Raw genomic sequence first — 17,400 nt, forward strand, 5'->3', positions numbered from 1 at the left:
GACCAAAAGATGAAAGTGAAGCTAAGAGTAAAGAGGGATCAACCATGTCGAATGCCACCAAAAGATCTAGAAGAATAAGAAAGGATGAGTGTTTAGAGCATCGCGGCGAGAGGAGAGCGTTCAACACCGGAAGGACAACAGTTTCAGTGGAATAAAAAGGACAGAAACCAGACTGATATTTTGGGAGAATAGAAGAGTCAGAAACAAAGGTGGAGATCTGAGAATAGACGAGCCTTTCTAGAAGTTTGGAGAGATAGGGCAATAAAGAGATAGGGCGGAAACTTGAAACAAGCAAAGGATCGGCAGTGGGTTTCTTCAAAATTGGAATAATGGAAGTGTGCTTAAATGATGTGGGAAAAGTACAGATAGAGCGACAGATATTGAATAAGGAGACAAGATAAGGTACAAGAAAAGGGCAGACCATAGGGATTTATGTAGAAGAAATACGGTCGGTAGGGGAGGCAGTGAGATGAGCTATAGCAAGTAAGAGAAAAACATCAGAGTTAGAAACAGGAGTAAAGTGACTGATGGTGGCATGAGGAATAAGAGCAGGAGTAGTGGGGGACCGTTGGGGTGGGTTAGATGCTTCAATGTCATGACGAAGAGAAGTAACATTTGAAGAAAAGAAGTGTGAGTAGTCTGAGTTTGTAGTAGATCCCAAAAATTAAGACGTTTAGCAGAGCGAAGACAAGTATCATAAAAAATATGGTTAGAGAAATAGGAGGAACGATCAGGTGTGGACTTGGTCTTCAGCCAACGCCTTTCAAGATGACAAAGAAAACGGTGCATAGTACGTAGGTGGGGAGAAGTCCAAGGTTGGGAGGGTTTACGAGTGGGACTGAAGGGAGAGAGAGGGTAGAGTCGATTAAGAGAAGTGATGAGGGATGAGGACATGAGAGATGCTGCCTCAATGGCATTAAGAGCTGAAAAGGAAAGAGGAGTAGAAAGTGCCGAAGTAGATGTAGTGTTAAATATTGAAGAATTAAAGTTGTGTAGATCGCGACGGGAGAGAAAGGGACCAAGAGAGGGAGAAGCTGAATGACCAGAAATAAGTGGAAGCAATGACGTGGAAAGTATGTAATGATCAGAAAGGTAGACAGGAAGAGCTAGAACAGGAGAGGCAGTAAAAGTTGAGATAAAGATAAAATCCAAGGAGGAGCCAGAAATATGTGATGGGGGAGTAGAAAGGGGTAGGAGAAAATGAGAATCAAGAATAGAGAGGAAAGTAGTGGCAATGAGCAAAGAGGCCAAATGAAGATTAAAGTCTACCTAACAGGACAACAGGGTTGAGAGTAGGTAGGATATGCGATAAAATCAACTATAGAGGATAAAACAATATTTACAGAATATATTTTTTCTGAATCCTAAGAATCCATTCCCTCATAATACTTGCACAGGAACACATCGTAAATGTTTCTGTCTTGGATGTAGTTATGGATATTCATCAGGTTTTACCCTGAGTTCGCCGACTAATTCAACCTCTCTGCATTTAATGTGAGACAGTGACTTCCCAATAAATGTCATAAGGGCCCGACAGCCATCTCACAAGATCCTCCATGCCAGAAAGGACCCTTATAAATGTATACCAAGAACAGGTTTCCAGGGCATTTGGAAGGAACAAACAAACAAGGACTACATCTTCCAGAATTCTCCCTCAGAGAGGAAAAACTCAGAACATATCTGGGAAACACAATTACTGATTTAAGTGCAGGAAGACCATGGACAAACCCTTATCAGCCCTCACAAATATATTCCCCAGCCTGAAGAGAACAATTATGGGTGACTCTCCCCTCTCTTCCGATTAACACCCAGGGTGATGAATAGAAGAACAGCTCTCTCTTGAGCAACAACCAGACACACTCAGAGGACTCCTCTGCTTTCCCACACTGCGTTTCCCTACATCTATAACCCCACAGAAAGAATGTATCATACAAGCTATACCCCCATTGAAGTAAAGGGGAGAAATACCCTCACCACATAAAAAACAGGAGAAACATTTTAGACTCCCAGCCCTAGAAAAGGACTGCATAACAAACGAACTCAAACACACAAACACACACACACACACACACACATACACACACACACACCAACTTTACCTGCCTTTGTCACTTCTCAGCTGGATACCTTACAGAGACCTTCCATTGAGCACCCACACGGTGCCGGACCACTCTGTCAAAGGTATTGCAGCTTGCTTTAAAGTTCAATCACTCATCATTAGTTCAGCTTCACTTGAGTCTCTCACACCCGCTCACCATACAATGTTGCTGCTTGCAACCTTGGCTTCAACACAGACCGGTCTTGTACCAGTCTCCCCAACTCACCGGATGTGTTGACTTCACCGATGCTACTTTGTTCTTGGAGCCAAGGACGGTTTCATGGCATCTGGTGATTCTCCCCGCCTTGATTATTGACACAGGAGGGCCCCGGGTATTTCCGACACACAATGTCGGTTCTTCAGCTTGGTTTTCTGGTCTTACACTTTCTATTCTCGAGATCTCTGAAAGTAACAGTTCCTTCTCGAAAAAGGTCAAGGGACTTTCCCTCCAAGCGATCCCCTTTGATTTCACCAGCTTTCCTCTCTTGTTCAGCTGCCGTCTCGAAACTGCTGTTTCCTCGTGTGCTTTGCATCGCTTAGAGTGTGCTCTCGTGCTCCGGCTTTTATCCAGGTGGGGAAGTGTAATGGAAGTCAGGTGTGTGTGTGATGACCTCACCTGACCATTGTATTGGGACACGTCAGGTATACTGCTCGGGTGTTAGTTTGTTTTCTCTCATAGCGGGCTGTCCATGAGAAAGTGTTTGTGTTGTAAAGGAGGGATTAGAGTTCCAAAATATCCTACCTGGTAGGATGGGGTAAAGGTGTTACAGAAGGGGATACCGTGTCTCCCCATGCAGTGTCCCACTCCCACTCCCCGAAAACCTCTCACCCAGGTGATTCTCCTGCACTGGTCCACCCCCAGGAACTTGATCAAAAAGCGATGGCCATGTCCTGGCCACCTGGATGACAGATCCCGGGGACTAGCGGACGAGACACCTTCTGCTCTTGTAGAAATGGGACGAAAACAATAAGACAAACAAGACGTTGTATTTCCAGGCTCAAAGCGCCATAAACTACTCTGACACTAATTAGAAATTGGCTGAAAACTTCAAAAGTTGCAGTCACCTTGACCCTGATAGGCTTACATTTATTGTGTCATAATTCTTTATTTTATTATGGAAAAGGGCTGTCCATGCACGGAAAGCTGGTTCAAAAAAGGGATGTTTCAGATTTATGACCTGAAATGGAATGGGCTTGTGGATTTAGGGAAGGGTTTATACTCAAGGGGATAGTCCAGTTCCCAGTAAGTGCGTGCAATGAATAACAAAGGATTAGCATGAAAAATAGCTCTTCTGAAACTGGGAGTCTGTCTCCGAGGGGCAACACTGTGGGCTTATATTTGGTAATGTTGAAGGGTGTGGGGGCCCGTCTGCTGGGGTCAAAACCCTGTTCTATTAAGCATTAAAGAGCAACAGCAGGGACGGCGGTGGATTATGGAAGCTTGGTACTGCGCATGCGCTTTTGCCAATGCAGCCACACAGGCTAGCATACTGTGTGCTGGCAGCACTCTCCTAGCACCCCAGGCAGAAGACATGCATGAATGCTGGCAGCTTTCACAGCTGCATTGGTCCAAGCGCATGCACTGTGCAAGCACTGCCGCGCATGGAGCACTAAAAAATACTTTATTGGTTATGTGCTTTTTGTGCATTTTTATATCCAGAAAAAGACTTCAAACCTCCTGTGCCAAATTCCCTGCCTGATTCTGGGGACTTCCAACGGGGCAACCAAGGAAGCAAGCCTGGGGATGATAGGCCAGGGGTGGAGTGGGGAAAATTGCCTGGTCACTCTCACCCGTAATGGGGCAGGAGACATTCACAGAGACACCCACAATTACGATGACCCGTTAAGGAAACATTACAGAGCACCCTGACTTAAGCCACCTGTTCATTTCCAAAAGCTCTGGGACCCTAGTATCAAGCATTCCCTCATTTTCATGAAGCACCATGTTAGCAACATTGTCCCTTTAAGAGATCAGGACTCTGAACGGTAATAGAAACATAACGAACAGTGCATGAGAACACACTGTTCCAGCTCAGACATTTGGGGTCCTTTGCAAATTCCTGTGTGAACTCAGAAATCTCCAGCGCAACTTGCGGGGTGAGTATCTATAGGACCACTGACCACTCCAAAATGCCAGCACTTGCTTCATGAATATGGCTTTCACCTTCAGGAAGAGGGGAGGGTGGAGGGGTATGGGCGGCTACAGCCAGCCAGCCTGAGCCAAGCTAGGCCCGAGCAAAGCGAGGGTCTCAGTGTTGTAAGTGGAAAAAGGACAGAGCCCCTTTAAGAGGGAAACTGAAGACTAGGGGAGGGAGCGGGAAGCGGGAGAAGGGGAGGAGCAAGGGAAGGGAAAAGGGCAGTAAGGATACGGAGGAATAAAGGGAAGGTTGGAGTGCACAATGGCTCCTGTGTAATCATTTGGTATGCGGGAAGTGGCCCCATGAAGGGGGCTAACAACTGGCGACGAGGTAGATGAGGCCCCACGTCGTATGGCAGCCGACATGGAAGGGTGAGGGACACCCAGCAGGACGGGCTGTGTGCCCAGCAGAAGCCGCCACAAGGAGCAGGCAAGGCTGCCTGCGGCAGAGGAGGGTCATTGGACCCTGCAGAGCAAAGGAGGGCCACGATCTCAAGAAGCCCAGCAGGAACATGAAGAATCAGGTAACGTTTGCCCCAAAGGAGTGACGCAGTCATGCGACCGCAGCAGAGGGGGCCCGCGGCGACGAGTCCAGCAGCATGAAGAGAGGTTGCCGCCGGACCGTCTGCCCAGCAGAGGGGAACGGATGCTGGGAGCCCTACAGACGGAAGGGAAAGGTGGAGCAGACCCAAAGGCGACTGCAGAGGAGCAGCGCGCCTGGTGGAGCGACACGCAGCAGCCCTGGACGTGCCCAGCAGTATCCGAGGGCATGTGCGCCCACAGTGCAGTGGGGCCCGTGTGCCCAGCAACGAAGGAGGGCCTGTGAGCCCAGCAGAGGGCCCGAGTGCCCAGCAGTAACGATGGGCCCGTGTGCCCAGCAGCAACCGAGGGCCCGTGTGCCCGCAGTGAGGAGGGGTCCGTGCCCCCAGCAGCAGAGGAGGAGGGCCTGTGTGCCCAGCAGCATCCCGGGGCCCATGTGCCCACAGTGCGGAAGGGCCCGTGTGCCCAGCAGTGTCGGTAGGCCTGTGTGCCCGGCAATAACAGTGGCCTGTGTGCCCAGCAGTGGTGGTGTGCCCGTGTGCCCTGCAAGAACAGAGGGCTCGCACACCCTGCAGGAAAGGTGGAACGGAGGGCAGGCCAGGAGAAGGACCCGTAAGCCCTGGCACAGAGGAGCCCAGCAGAAGAGACCAGGAAGAAGACCCGCGAGCCCCGAGGAAGAGGAGCCCAAGAGGAGGGCACGCGTACCTGAAGGAAAGGAACCCGGGAGAAAGACTCTGCGAGCCCTGCATCGAAGATATCCGGCACTGGCTGAAGGGCCCGTATGCCCGACAAGAGACGCAGACACTGTGGCGACAGAGCTTCAGATTCAGGAGCCTGCAGGACACCGTTTGAAGAGGGAGAGGACGGACCACCGCGGACGCATCCGCCTACAAGTAAGGAGTACCAACAGAGGTGGGAGAAAGTGAGAGTAACTGGGGACAAGAACCCAATAACCCGTACCTCCCATTTGCGTGACGACAATAACATTACAGGCACGCAGAGCCAAAAGATAAAACCCTGTGTCTCCCAGAGCGCCACTTTCCAACGCCTCATGGATCAAATTCTACAACCTGATTCCGATTTCTGTGGAGCTTATATTGACAATATCGTCATTTATAGTAAGACTTGGGATGATCATCTCTTCCATTTTTATACCACCATGAAAGTCCTCAGAAACGCTGGCCTAACTGCTAATCCAGCTAAGTGCAGATTGGACGAGTCATCCATAAAATACCTTGGCTTCTTTGTAGGTAATGGGAATGTACAGCCCCGACATGAGAAGGTAAAAGCCCTCTCACATACACCTACCCCCCCAAGACCAAAAGAGATCTTAAAGCTTTTCTTGGGTTAATAGGATATTACCATAGATTTATTCCCAACTTTTCCGACAAAACAGCCCGGCTCACAGATAAATTTAAGAATGCCGAACCCCAGAAACTGTTTTGGAATGACGACGATGAGATATGCTATAACACCTTGAAACAGACTCTGCCAGAACCCAATCCTGAAGGTAGTCGACTTCTCTAAGGAGTTTGTTTTACAGAAAGATGCCTCTCTTACAGTGTTAGGAGCCGTCCTGTCCCAGGTTTGTGATGGATTGAAACACCCCAAATTATTTAATAGTCGCAAGCTTTTCCCACATGAAATAAATTACTCCTTGTTGGAACTAAGGCCCTGGCCATCAAGTGGGCCATTATACATCTTAGATACTATCTATTAGAATGAAAGTTCACACTCATTACAGATCACTCACTCCTAGTTTGGATTAGCTACCGCAAAGCCTCCAACCCTCATGTCATGCAATGGTTTCTAGACCTACAACACTATTGTTTCACTGTGGCACACCGAAAAGGAAAAGACCAGGGAAATGTAGATTTTCTTTCCCGGTTCCCCTGTGAAACATATGTGGCTACATCGCATTTGGCGGAAGGGTATGTGGGAAACCTGAAGGTGTCTCCCAGACTAGTCCACTGGGATCTGTCATCCAGGTGGCCAGGACATGGCCATTGTTATTGGATCCAGTTCCTGGGGGTGGACCAGTGCAGGAGGATCACCTGGATGAGGGGTCCTCAGGGAGTGTAGGTGGGACACTGATGGTTGAGACGCAGTATCCCCCTTCTTATAACACCTTTTCCCCATCCTATAACATAGGATACTCAGACACTCTACCCCCCCTTGTCTGACACAAACACTTTCGTACACCACGAAAGACAACAGACTAATAATAGAGCCATTTACCTGGCATGTCCCAATACAAGGGTCAGGCAAAGTCAGGCAATTGACCAGAACCACACACACACCTGACAGCCCTTTCCCTTCTCCACAGGGATAAAAGGTGGAGCACGAGAGCACACTATGAGCAAGGCAAACCGCACAAAGAGACAGCTATCCCAGGGTTCAAGAGGAGGAGAAAAGCATCGAGAACTGAAGGGGCGACAAGGAGAGAAGTGACCTTGCCCTTTTCGACCCAGACCCAAGAAGCCTCCATGAAAGGAATCATAAGACCGCGAACAATAGCCAGTGTGGTTTGCAGCAGATGTCAATGGTACACAGAGCCTACACTCAAAATCAGGGCAGGGAGAGACGCTTGCTACTGTGTACCATCCTTGACTCCAGAGATAAGAAAAGCCAAGGGGTTCATCACAATGAGTTGAAGGGAGGACCGATAAGAAACCGAACTTTGTTGAACGAAAGGTGCAAATGGAAAATTAAGGGGAAAACCATCTGCACACGGGTCCGGCACCACGTGGGTGCTCACTCGATAGACTCTGATTGATTCATCTATTGTTGAAACTACCAATAGCAGAAGACTCTAGGAAAAGGTCAAAGTCGTCATACAGGTGTCTAGTGAAACCCCCTGTACAGTCGAAAGTCTTTGACCGACTCGTAATTGGGAAGCTAAGGGAGACAAACCCTGCATAGTGAGAAAAGGAGAAGGAACTGTGTGTTTGGCAAGTGTGAACCCGACTGAGGAATGCCGACAGAACGGGGCGAAGCATGATGCCCCAATGAACATTGTGTTGACAAGAGTGAACCCGACGGGGGGATGTCCACACTGGATTGTTTAAAAAGGCATTAAGATTTGTGAATGCAAAAAGAGAAATCTTGTGAGTAAAAGCCATAGTGAACCCGACAGAGGGAGGCTGCTATTTGAGAGGGATCTGAGTCCAGAAGAGGAGGATCCAGGGGTGAAAAGCCACCACCCACTGTACTTACAGAAAGGACATTTTTGTTTTGTTATGTTGAACCCATCAGATTCTCGGAGGCAAGAGACTTTTTGTGGAAAAAAAACTTAACCACCAAAGATCCTGATACCTGAGAACGGAACTGTAGCCTCGTGCAGGGAAAGCTCGAGAGTGTACTACGCTCAGGAACATTGGAAAGGGAGCCCCCTGGCTATAACAACCTGACTTATCATTTGTGACACTTCTTTCTTTCTTGTGAACACTATCCCACACTCTTTTTGTTTTTAGTTGTAAGAATTGGCAATTGTTTTTTTTTAATATAGGCCCTTTTATTTGACAAGACGCCACTTGGTCTGCCTTAATATTATTTGATGGTCATCGCTTGCTCCCATCTTAGATTTAGGTTTAGATTAGGCATTTTTCCAACCTACCTATACAGTTTAATAAACACCTTTAAATTGTGAACACTTGTGTCTGTCTTTACTGTTGCCACCAAAAGTTCCTTACAGGAGACTGATACCAGACCGGTCTGTGTTGAAGCCAACATTTCAATTGGCAACATTGTATAATGAAAACTGAAGAGAGCAGTGTATGAAGCATATGTGGCAAGCGACGCAAGCATAATTAATCAGCGGATGAATGATTGATATCGTAAACAGAGCGGTCCGGTACCACGTGGGTGCTCATTTGAATGTCTCTGTTAGGTATCCAGCTGAAAGGTGGCAAATGTTAAGAGTGATAAAGAATTGTGAAATCGAAGTGGTCCTGCAACAGGTCAAGCAAAAACCATGTGCACATTCATAAGTCTTCGATAGTTGATGAAATCGTATAGAAAGTTGGTCTGAGCCCGGCAGTTGGAGATCAGATAAATTCCTATTGGTTAAAGCAAGTTTGTGTAAAGTTATGAACATTGTGTTAAAAAAAATGTGAGCCCGACCGAGGGGGAATCCAAGATCTGAGCCTGACTGAGGGGGATCCGGGATCTGAGCCCGACTGAGAGGAATCCGGGGTGAACCATGAGTCACCCGAGAAAGAATACCTTATGAGGAATTAGATGCATAAAAAATGTACGAACATTGTGATGAATGGATCTGAGACCGGCTGAGGGGGATCCGAGGTGAATAGCGAATCGCCTAGGAACTTGAGTACTTGTGATAATCTGGTAAAGGAAGAAAATAACGTTTTGTTTGTTTATCGCATCAGACCCTCTGAATGAAGAGACTTTGAAAGGAAAAGAGATTTGGGCACAGAAGGCCCTGATGCTAATGATTGAACTGTATCCTCGTGCTGGAGCAGACAGAGACTGTGATAAGCTCAAGTGTAACTGTCACCTGAATCAGTGATATCCTCGTCGGACAAAGTGGACTCCGAATCTCCTCCCTCCCCTAGCTCCTCACCATCGTCCTCTTTCCTGGAACCCTTCTCTCCTTTCTTCTGGTACTCTCCTTTTTTTGTGGAGATAAGGACGCCCACGGAAGGGAGCCGCCGTGCCACCAGATGAGGTGACCAAGGCCCCCCCCGGGAGCGCCGAGAGGGGAAAAAGCCCAAAGGCACAAAAAACTCTGCGAGACCTTGGTGTCAGCTGGAGAGATGCGCAGGCGGAACACTCTTGTGACAAATGCAGGGCAAGGAGAAATCAATCCAAGGAGAGATGGCGGTTAAGATCCTGGAGGGGTGAAGTCAGAGAGGCAACTTAGACCCAGTACACGGGGTAGCAGGCAACCAGCAAGTAGAATGTGCAGATTAATGCAATCCAATAGGCAGGCCGGGATCTGGTACACGTGTGAGCAGTAACAGAGAAAAGAAAACCCACGAGAAGTAGAAAGAAGATTCTAACGTGAGCGAAGGCCGAAAAAGGAAGAGGACAGGGAGAAAAGACAGGAAGAGAGGTAAGGCAAGAAGAAAGGAAAGGAAGAAAGGTCAATAAAGGAAAACAAGTGTAGATGAACCGAACAAAGCAGGAACAAGAGAAAAGGCACTGAAAACAAAGTCGGCGGGCTGGATAGGAAACACAGGAAGCGATAGCAACAAGCGGAGTAACCGGAAGCGTTGCAACGCATCCGCAACGCATCCGCAACGCGGAAGAAGTGGAGTAAATATTCCGTGCCGCACCTACGTGCACCAACTAGACCAGTGATAGAAAGATCATGACGGGTAGACAGTCACAGCGCGACGGGAAGACGATCATCTCCCGCTCCGCCAGCGGCTCCACAAGCGCCACCCGCCTTGTGGCATGACAGTAACGCCTTGTCCAATGGCCTGAACATGCTGACATATAATTTTGTGAACATTTATTTCTTTTTCGTAACATTATTTCCCACACTATTTGTATTTAGAGGTAGGGATTGGCAATAGGTCTTATTAATATATAACCTTTCTTTTTGACAAGACACTACAAGGACTGCGTTTTTATTATTTGATGGTCGTAGCTTGCTCCCATTTGTAGATTTAGGATTAGATAGGCGTTTTTTCAAACCCTTTTTGAAGTTCAATAACCACCCTTGATCTGTGGTCACTTGTGTCTGTCTTACTGTTGATACCATGCCTTCCTTACAGGCAAGAAGAAAAAGGGGAAAATTCCTAAATTCATAATGCTACGTAGTGTGCAAGAGGGGGGTTTTGGTTACCCAGATCTTGAAAAGTATCATAGAGGATTCATACTAAAGAAAGCAGCAAATATTTTTTGTCATCTGGAGGTAACCACAAACCGATGTGGTTGACAATTGAAAGGGATAGACTTCACCCATTCAAACTGAGCAATATATACTCAATGGGAACAATGCCAAATGCTAATCGCAAAATCGCCCACTTCCAATGTGAGCAGAGAAGTGCTTGCCTTATGGTTTTCTAGCTTTGGTGAAGATGTGTATCTGCATTATTAGTCTTCTCTTTGGCATAATCCTGAAATTCAAATAGCCAATAGAACATTAGAATGGCAGAGTTGGAACTCGAAAGGCATTTTGGAAGTAGGAGATATGCTTAGAGATGGGCGAATGATAGCCTTTGAGGATTTACAACATATGTTTGGTCTGAAAAATGTAGAAATAGGTAGAATTAGGGACCTTGAATCTCTACTATTGCAAAGGTTGCTCATGTTGCCTAAGCCAATAGTGGATGAACCAAATGGATGTGCAATATTTGCATCATGGCCGCGTATGGTATCAACATATGCCTATGGACCCTTTCATTGTTGAGTCTTGGGGAAAGTTAAGGGAAGGTGAGGTATTGTTAGGAAGTAGGGGCAGAGTGACAAAGTACTAGCAACAAAACAGATTTTGAAGTTGTGGAAGACGAGAAAGAAGCCACGGGTGGAGAGTTGGGTGTATGATGTTCCGAGATATTGTCAGACTTTGAGAAGGTCTTATTTCAAAGGCGGAATTGAGAAGAAAGATATTTAGAACTATGGACACCTTTTAATAGTCTATATGGCATGTGAGAAGGGTTCCATGTGTTAAAATCCAGGCAAAAATGGCTGTTTACACAACAAATTGCGGCAGAAAAAGCTGTGGTTTTGCCACCGCAATCCATGTAAAGGTTGCAGGGTACACCCCCGCAACCCCCAGACCCATTATACCATTTAAGGGGAGCGGGCGACACTCCTGCAACCCCCGCATCTCTTAAATGGTATAATGGGGTACACCTTTACCGGGTCAAACCACTGCATTTTTGCTGCAATTTTTTGCTCAGGCGACATTTTTGCAGCAATTTTATTACTGCACACCATGAGACGTGGTTGCGCCTTGAAATCCTTGTGTATAGGCGCGTTATAAATGCCATATCGTATCATATATGGTTTCAGCTGGTGAAAGGAACCAATGTATTAGCTGGGTCTGTCTATGCATTGTGCAAATATATGTACTCTTGTGTGTGATGTCATGCTGTCTCCTTTTCTTTCTGTTTCTTTACTTCCTCTCTTATTTTGTGTGTGGTCTTGTTGTCTTGTCTTTTGTGTCGGGTTGAAAACAGGGACAAGTGTGTTTTGAATAGGATTAAGATATGTTATATTCCATATATTATACTAGGTAATTAACTGATATATTAAGTATATTCTGTGGATGGTATTGAGTGTTTTTATTGCAATGTTTTATTTTTGATTGTATCGAATGCTTGGATCAATTAATTATTTTCTGTTCTTGTTTTGAAATGTATAAATACAATGATTAAAACATGTTTTTAAGGAATCCAGGAGGGCAGCATGAATAAAAAAAAAGAAATACATCAAAGCCAAAAAGTAAGATCTTACAGGCCTACAATAGATAAATCGTGCCCCTTTCACGTGGCTTTTCAGGAACACAGACCCTATCCTCAGAGTGGTTCCTTGCCCCCAGCCCGCTTTCTTTTCGGTTGTACATAGAGATCACGATTTCAGACAAAGCTGGACGACCGGAGTTGTTACCCAATAGCGGATCCACAGGAGGGTAGGACCGAAGAGGGGGGGATATGTGACAAATTCACTGCCTGATTACGGGGCCTCTAGTGGGGTATCCAAGCCGGCTGGGTAATTCCCCAAGCTAACAGAGGGAGGGGCGCGTGGGTGCAATGTGCGCCACCTGGAATTCTCCCCTGACTCACTGGATCCCGGGTTCCTGGGGTGTCCACCACACGCATGAAGTGAATCCATGATCCATCTATGTAGTCTCCGAATGAGGCTCTTATTGTCTAAGATTCTGGACTTTCTATTTGGTGAAGAGAACCTCCCTGGATTCCTCGATTTAATTTCTTCCATATTGAAAATTGCTGCAAAAGCCAATATTTTTCATAAAAATTTCAGAAACTGCAATCAGTGCTCATTCCTCTGTTCCTTATTGTGCTAATTTCTGTTCACGTGCTCGTAGTCCCTGGGTCTGCAACCTGTGGCTTTACAGACATTTTGGACTATGACTCCCATGATCCCTCACCATTGGCTATGTTGGCTAGGTCCGATGGGAGTTGGAGTCAAAAACATCTGCAGAGATAACAGTTCCAGACCTTCGTGGCAATGGAGGCGCCGGATATTGGATATTATTCATCTTTACAAATAAAAATGGAAAAAGAGAAATACACGGAGCATGTCAATGTAAGGAGGGTCATTGGCTGTGGATCCTGGATAGATGGGCTCTTTAATCCTGACTTCCTCACTTGGCAGCACTGTGTGATCCTTGGCAAATCACATTACTGACATAATCCTCTGATATCATCTCAAAATGGAAGGCTTAATAAGAAATTGATCAAACAAGCTATATCATAACAGGCCATTTGCATATCGTGTTTGACAACAATACTTTTTTCATTGATGTAAAGCACATGTTCTCGCAGGCAGGTCCTTTAAATCAGACGTTTTTAAAATGGCCATTAAGCTGTCATTTCCATACAAGAGCAAACCGAATAGCAATGCTCAGGAATTGAGCAAACATCCACGGTAGCTCACAGTTCGAAAGACTGGACGTTTTTCAAAGTAGTTCTGAATTGCGTCAAAAAGTGTGTACTTTCTATTTGCCCGAAATGCTTCGATTGCACACATGCTGACGGCGGCTGCAGGCCCCTGGAGCCTGGGCGTGAGAAGCCCATTTATCGTGCTCGGTGAGCAATTTACGGAGCGCATTCCTTTCCATTCACGTCCCCAGTCCTGGGATTAACCTGCTTTCAATCACTCGCTTGGACACACCAAGGAGCCGGCGCAGCTCCCAGCAGCCCGGCCCTTCATGCCGGCCCACACAGGAGCTTTGTTGAGCTGGGCCGCATTCTTCTGGGCGAGACGGCAGCACTCGAGCGCCGGGCGGAGTGGTTCCCACAATGCGGCCTGCACAGGGACAGGGGGCGGGGGTGGGCCGCGGAAGGCACTGGTAGGGTACGTGTTATACACAACGGGCCTCGTTACGGGCTTGGTGGTAATTACACGGTATTTCCACAGAATGTGTGGCAAGACCGCCACTCAATCAAGCGGGAGGACTGCTGGGTTATGTGGGGCAGTAAAGCTGGGTTATGTTATGGGGCCCCATCCAGATCACCGGGCGGGCCCATGTGAGTGCCGGAAGCACCCAACACTGATCCTCTGTGCTGCGGTCACGCAGCAGACAACGAGTGGGGATCACCCCACTCGCACCGGAGAAACCCACGTGGCTGGAGCCACCCAGCACACGACAGCCCCGGCTCTGGAGGCACCCAGGCCGGGGTAGCCCATGCAGCCATGCTCACACGGCCGACAGGCGTTGCCCAGCAGGAGCAACGTCCCGGTGCGAGGCCCCTCCATTGGGCCTGACGCACACGGTGCAGCACCAGCATGGTGCAACAATGAAGACACCGGAGTCAGCTCCTTGTGGGACTGACGGCCGGAAGCGGCTCGTGTCTTTTATTAAGTTGGTCACGTGGCTACTGCCATGTAATGCATTACAACATCCTGGGAGCTACCATGCTCCCAGGAGGGGTGACATGCAACACTCCTCCTTTTTCATAACAACAAACAAAATCAACATCACCCCACACTATATACAAAACTACTGGGACTATACCTCCAACTTCTAGTCACCCACTCAAGGGCCCCGGCTACATCAGGGTGACGTACAGGGTTGGTGGGCTACTGGTGACCCATTGAAACTCCATATAAAGGCACACCCTTTATTATTCTGGGTGGGCGGATCTTGTACCACCACGGTCCCCCGTCGACCCCTCTTTGGACCCCATCACTACAGGAACACATTTACACACAGTACTCTGGCTGAGCCCGCTCCGATCTGCGGGCTCCCAGCCTTAATACTCATGATTCCGGGTCCACTCATCACTCGCAGGTCCGCAGGATGCCAGTTTCACTGTTCGTGATCTCTCTGCCAGACAGTTCGGAGTCCCCGGGCCGGTAAAGCTGCACCTGGGGGAACCAGGGGCCACATCGGCCTAGCCCTTCAGTGGTGGCGGTACAGACTGTCAAAGGACGCCAGTGTTACCCCAGACCTACCCCTCCACCCCTCCTTCACACGGCAGACAGCCGCTCAGGGTATCCATGCTGCAGGAGCCACGGGGCAATGGTCCTCCTCACAGGGTGGGGTGGCCCAGCACCGCCACTGCTAGCGTTGCAGCCGAGGCTGCCTCCACGGTGGGGGAGGGGGCAGCAGCTCACGCGCCGATGCAGCCTCCCACATGCATGCGGCCTCCTCTATACGGGGGTGGGGAGGGGCAGACAGCTCCTCTCTTGGTGGCAGGGGGGGCAGCAGCCCCTCTTCACGCGGCGCCGCTTCCATTTTCGTGCGGCCGATAGCGAACTTTGCACACTGGGGGCACGGGGGCTCATCATCCTCGTCGCTATTGTTATGGGACCCCGTCCAGATCACTGGGCGGGCCACTGTGAGTGCCGGGAGCACCCGACGCTGATCCTCTGTGCTGCAGTTATGCAGCAGACAACGGAGTGGGGATGGGGATCACCCCACTCACTCCGGAGCACCGGAGCAACCCATGTGGCTGGGGTCATCCAGTACACGACAGCCCCGGCTCTGGGTGCACCCAGGCCGGGGTAGCCCATGCAGCCGTGCTCACACTACCGATACCTGAAGGTGGGACGGCGTTGCCCAGCAGGGGCACCGTCCCGATGCGAGGCCCCTCCATTGGGCCTGACGCACGCGGTGCAGAACCAGCATGGTGCAACAATGAAGACACCGGAGTCAGCTCCTTTTGGGACTGACGAGCCGGGAGCGGCTTGTGTCTTTTATTGAGTTGGTCACGTGGCTACTGCCACGTGATCCTTTACAACATCCTGGGAGCTACCATGCTCCCAGGAGGGGTGACATGCAATACTCCTCCTTTTTCATAACAACAAACAAAATCAACATCACCCCACACTATATACAAAACTACTGGGACTATACCTCCAACTTCTAGTCACCCACTCAAGGGCCCCAGCTACATCAGGGCGACGTACAGGGTTGGTGGGCTACTGGTGACCCATTGAAACTCCATATACAGGCACACCCTTTATTATTCTGGGTGGGCGGATCTTGTACCACCACGGTCCCCCGTCGACCCCCCTTGGGACCCCATCACTATAGGAACACATTTACACACAGTACTCTGGCTGAGCCCGCTCCGATCTACGGGCTCCCAGCCTTAATACTCATGATTCCGGGTCCACTCATCACTCGCAGGTCCGCAGGATGCCAGTTTCACTGTTCGTGATCTCTCTGCTAGACAGTTCAGAGTCCCCGGGCCGGTAAAGCTGCACCTGGGGGAACCAGGGGCCACATCGGCCTAGCCCTTCAGTGGTGGCAGTGCAGACTGTCAAAGGACGCCAGTGTTACCCCAGACCTACCCCTCCACCCCTCCTTCACACGGCAGACAGCCGCTCAGGGTATCCATGCTGCAGGAGCAACGGGGCAATGGTCCTCCTCATGGGGTGGGGTGGCCCAGCACCGCCACTGCCAGCGTTGCAGCCGAGGCTGCCTCCACGGTGGGGGAGGGGGCAGCAGCTCACGCGCCGATGCAGCCTCCCACATGCATGCGGCCTCCTCTATACGGGGTGGGGAGGGGCAGACAGCTCCTCTCTTGGTGGCAGGGGGGGCAGGAGCCCCTCTTCACGCGGCGCCGCTTCCATTTTCGTGCGGCCAATAGCGAACTTTGCACACTGGGGGACCGGGGGCTCATCATCCTCGTCGCTATTGTTATGGGGCCCGGTCCAGATCACCGGGCGGGCCACTGTGAGTGCCGGGAGCACCCGACGCTGATCCTCTGTGCTGCAGTTATGCAGCAGACAATAGAGTGGGGATGGGGATCACCTCACTCACTCCGGAGCACCGGAGCAACCCACGTGGCTGGGGTCATCCAGTACACGACAGCCCCGGCTCTGGGTGCACCCAGGCCGGGGTAGCCAATGCAGCCGTGCTCACACTACCGATACCTGAAGGTGGGACGGCGTTGCCCAGCAGGGGCACCGTCCCGATGCGAGGCCCCTCCATTGGGCCTGACGCACGCGGTGCAGAACCAGCATGGTGCAACAATGAAGACACCGGAGTCAGCTCCTTGTGGGACTGACGAGCCGGGAGCAGCTTGTGTCTTTTATTGAGTTGGTCACAAGGCTACTGCCACGTGATCCATTACAACAACCTGGGAGCTACCATGCTCCCAGGAGAGGTGACATGCAACAGGTTACATGTCCCCATTTCTGTAGGTCGTAGGAAGCTGTGGGGATAACTGCGGGATTACTTGGAGCATTAATTGTGTCTGCCGTAATTCCACTGCTTTTTGGCATTACGGCGAAGGTTTTACCTCCAGAATTTGTCAGTGCGGTAAAAATGGCAGTCATTCAATTGACGCCAAAAGATTTGGCGACAACAGAATTTCACCAGAGTTTTACTGCACTACCGAGCTCATGATGAGGCCCAATAGCAACAAAGCCACTGTGGTGCTATTTTTATTCAAATGAGTAATTTGTTGGTAGGGAACCTTTACGTGTTGACATACACTTAGGAGGCTCCACGTCA

Source organism: Ambystoma mexicanum, chromosome 12 (genome assembly GCF_040938575.1).
Source record: "Ambystoma mexicanum isolate Mex_15411 chromosome 12, UKY_AmexF1_1, whole genome shotgun sequence".
Classification (NCBI taxonomy): Eukaryota; Metazoa; Chordata; class Amphibia; order Caudata; family Ambystomatidae; genus Ambystoma; species Ambystoma mexicanum.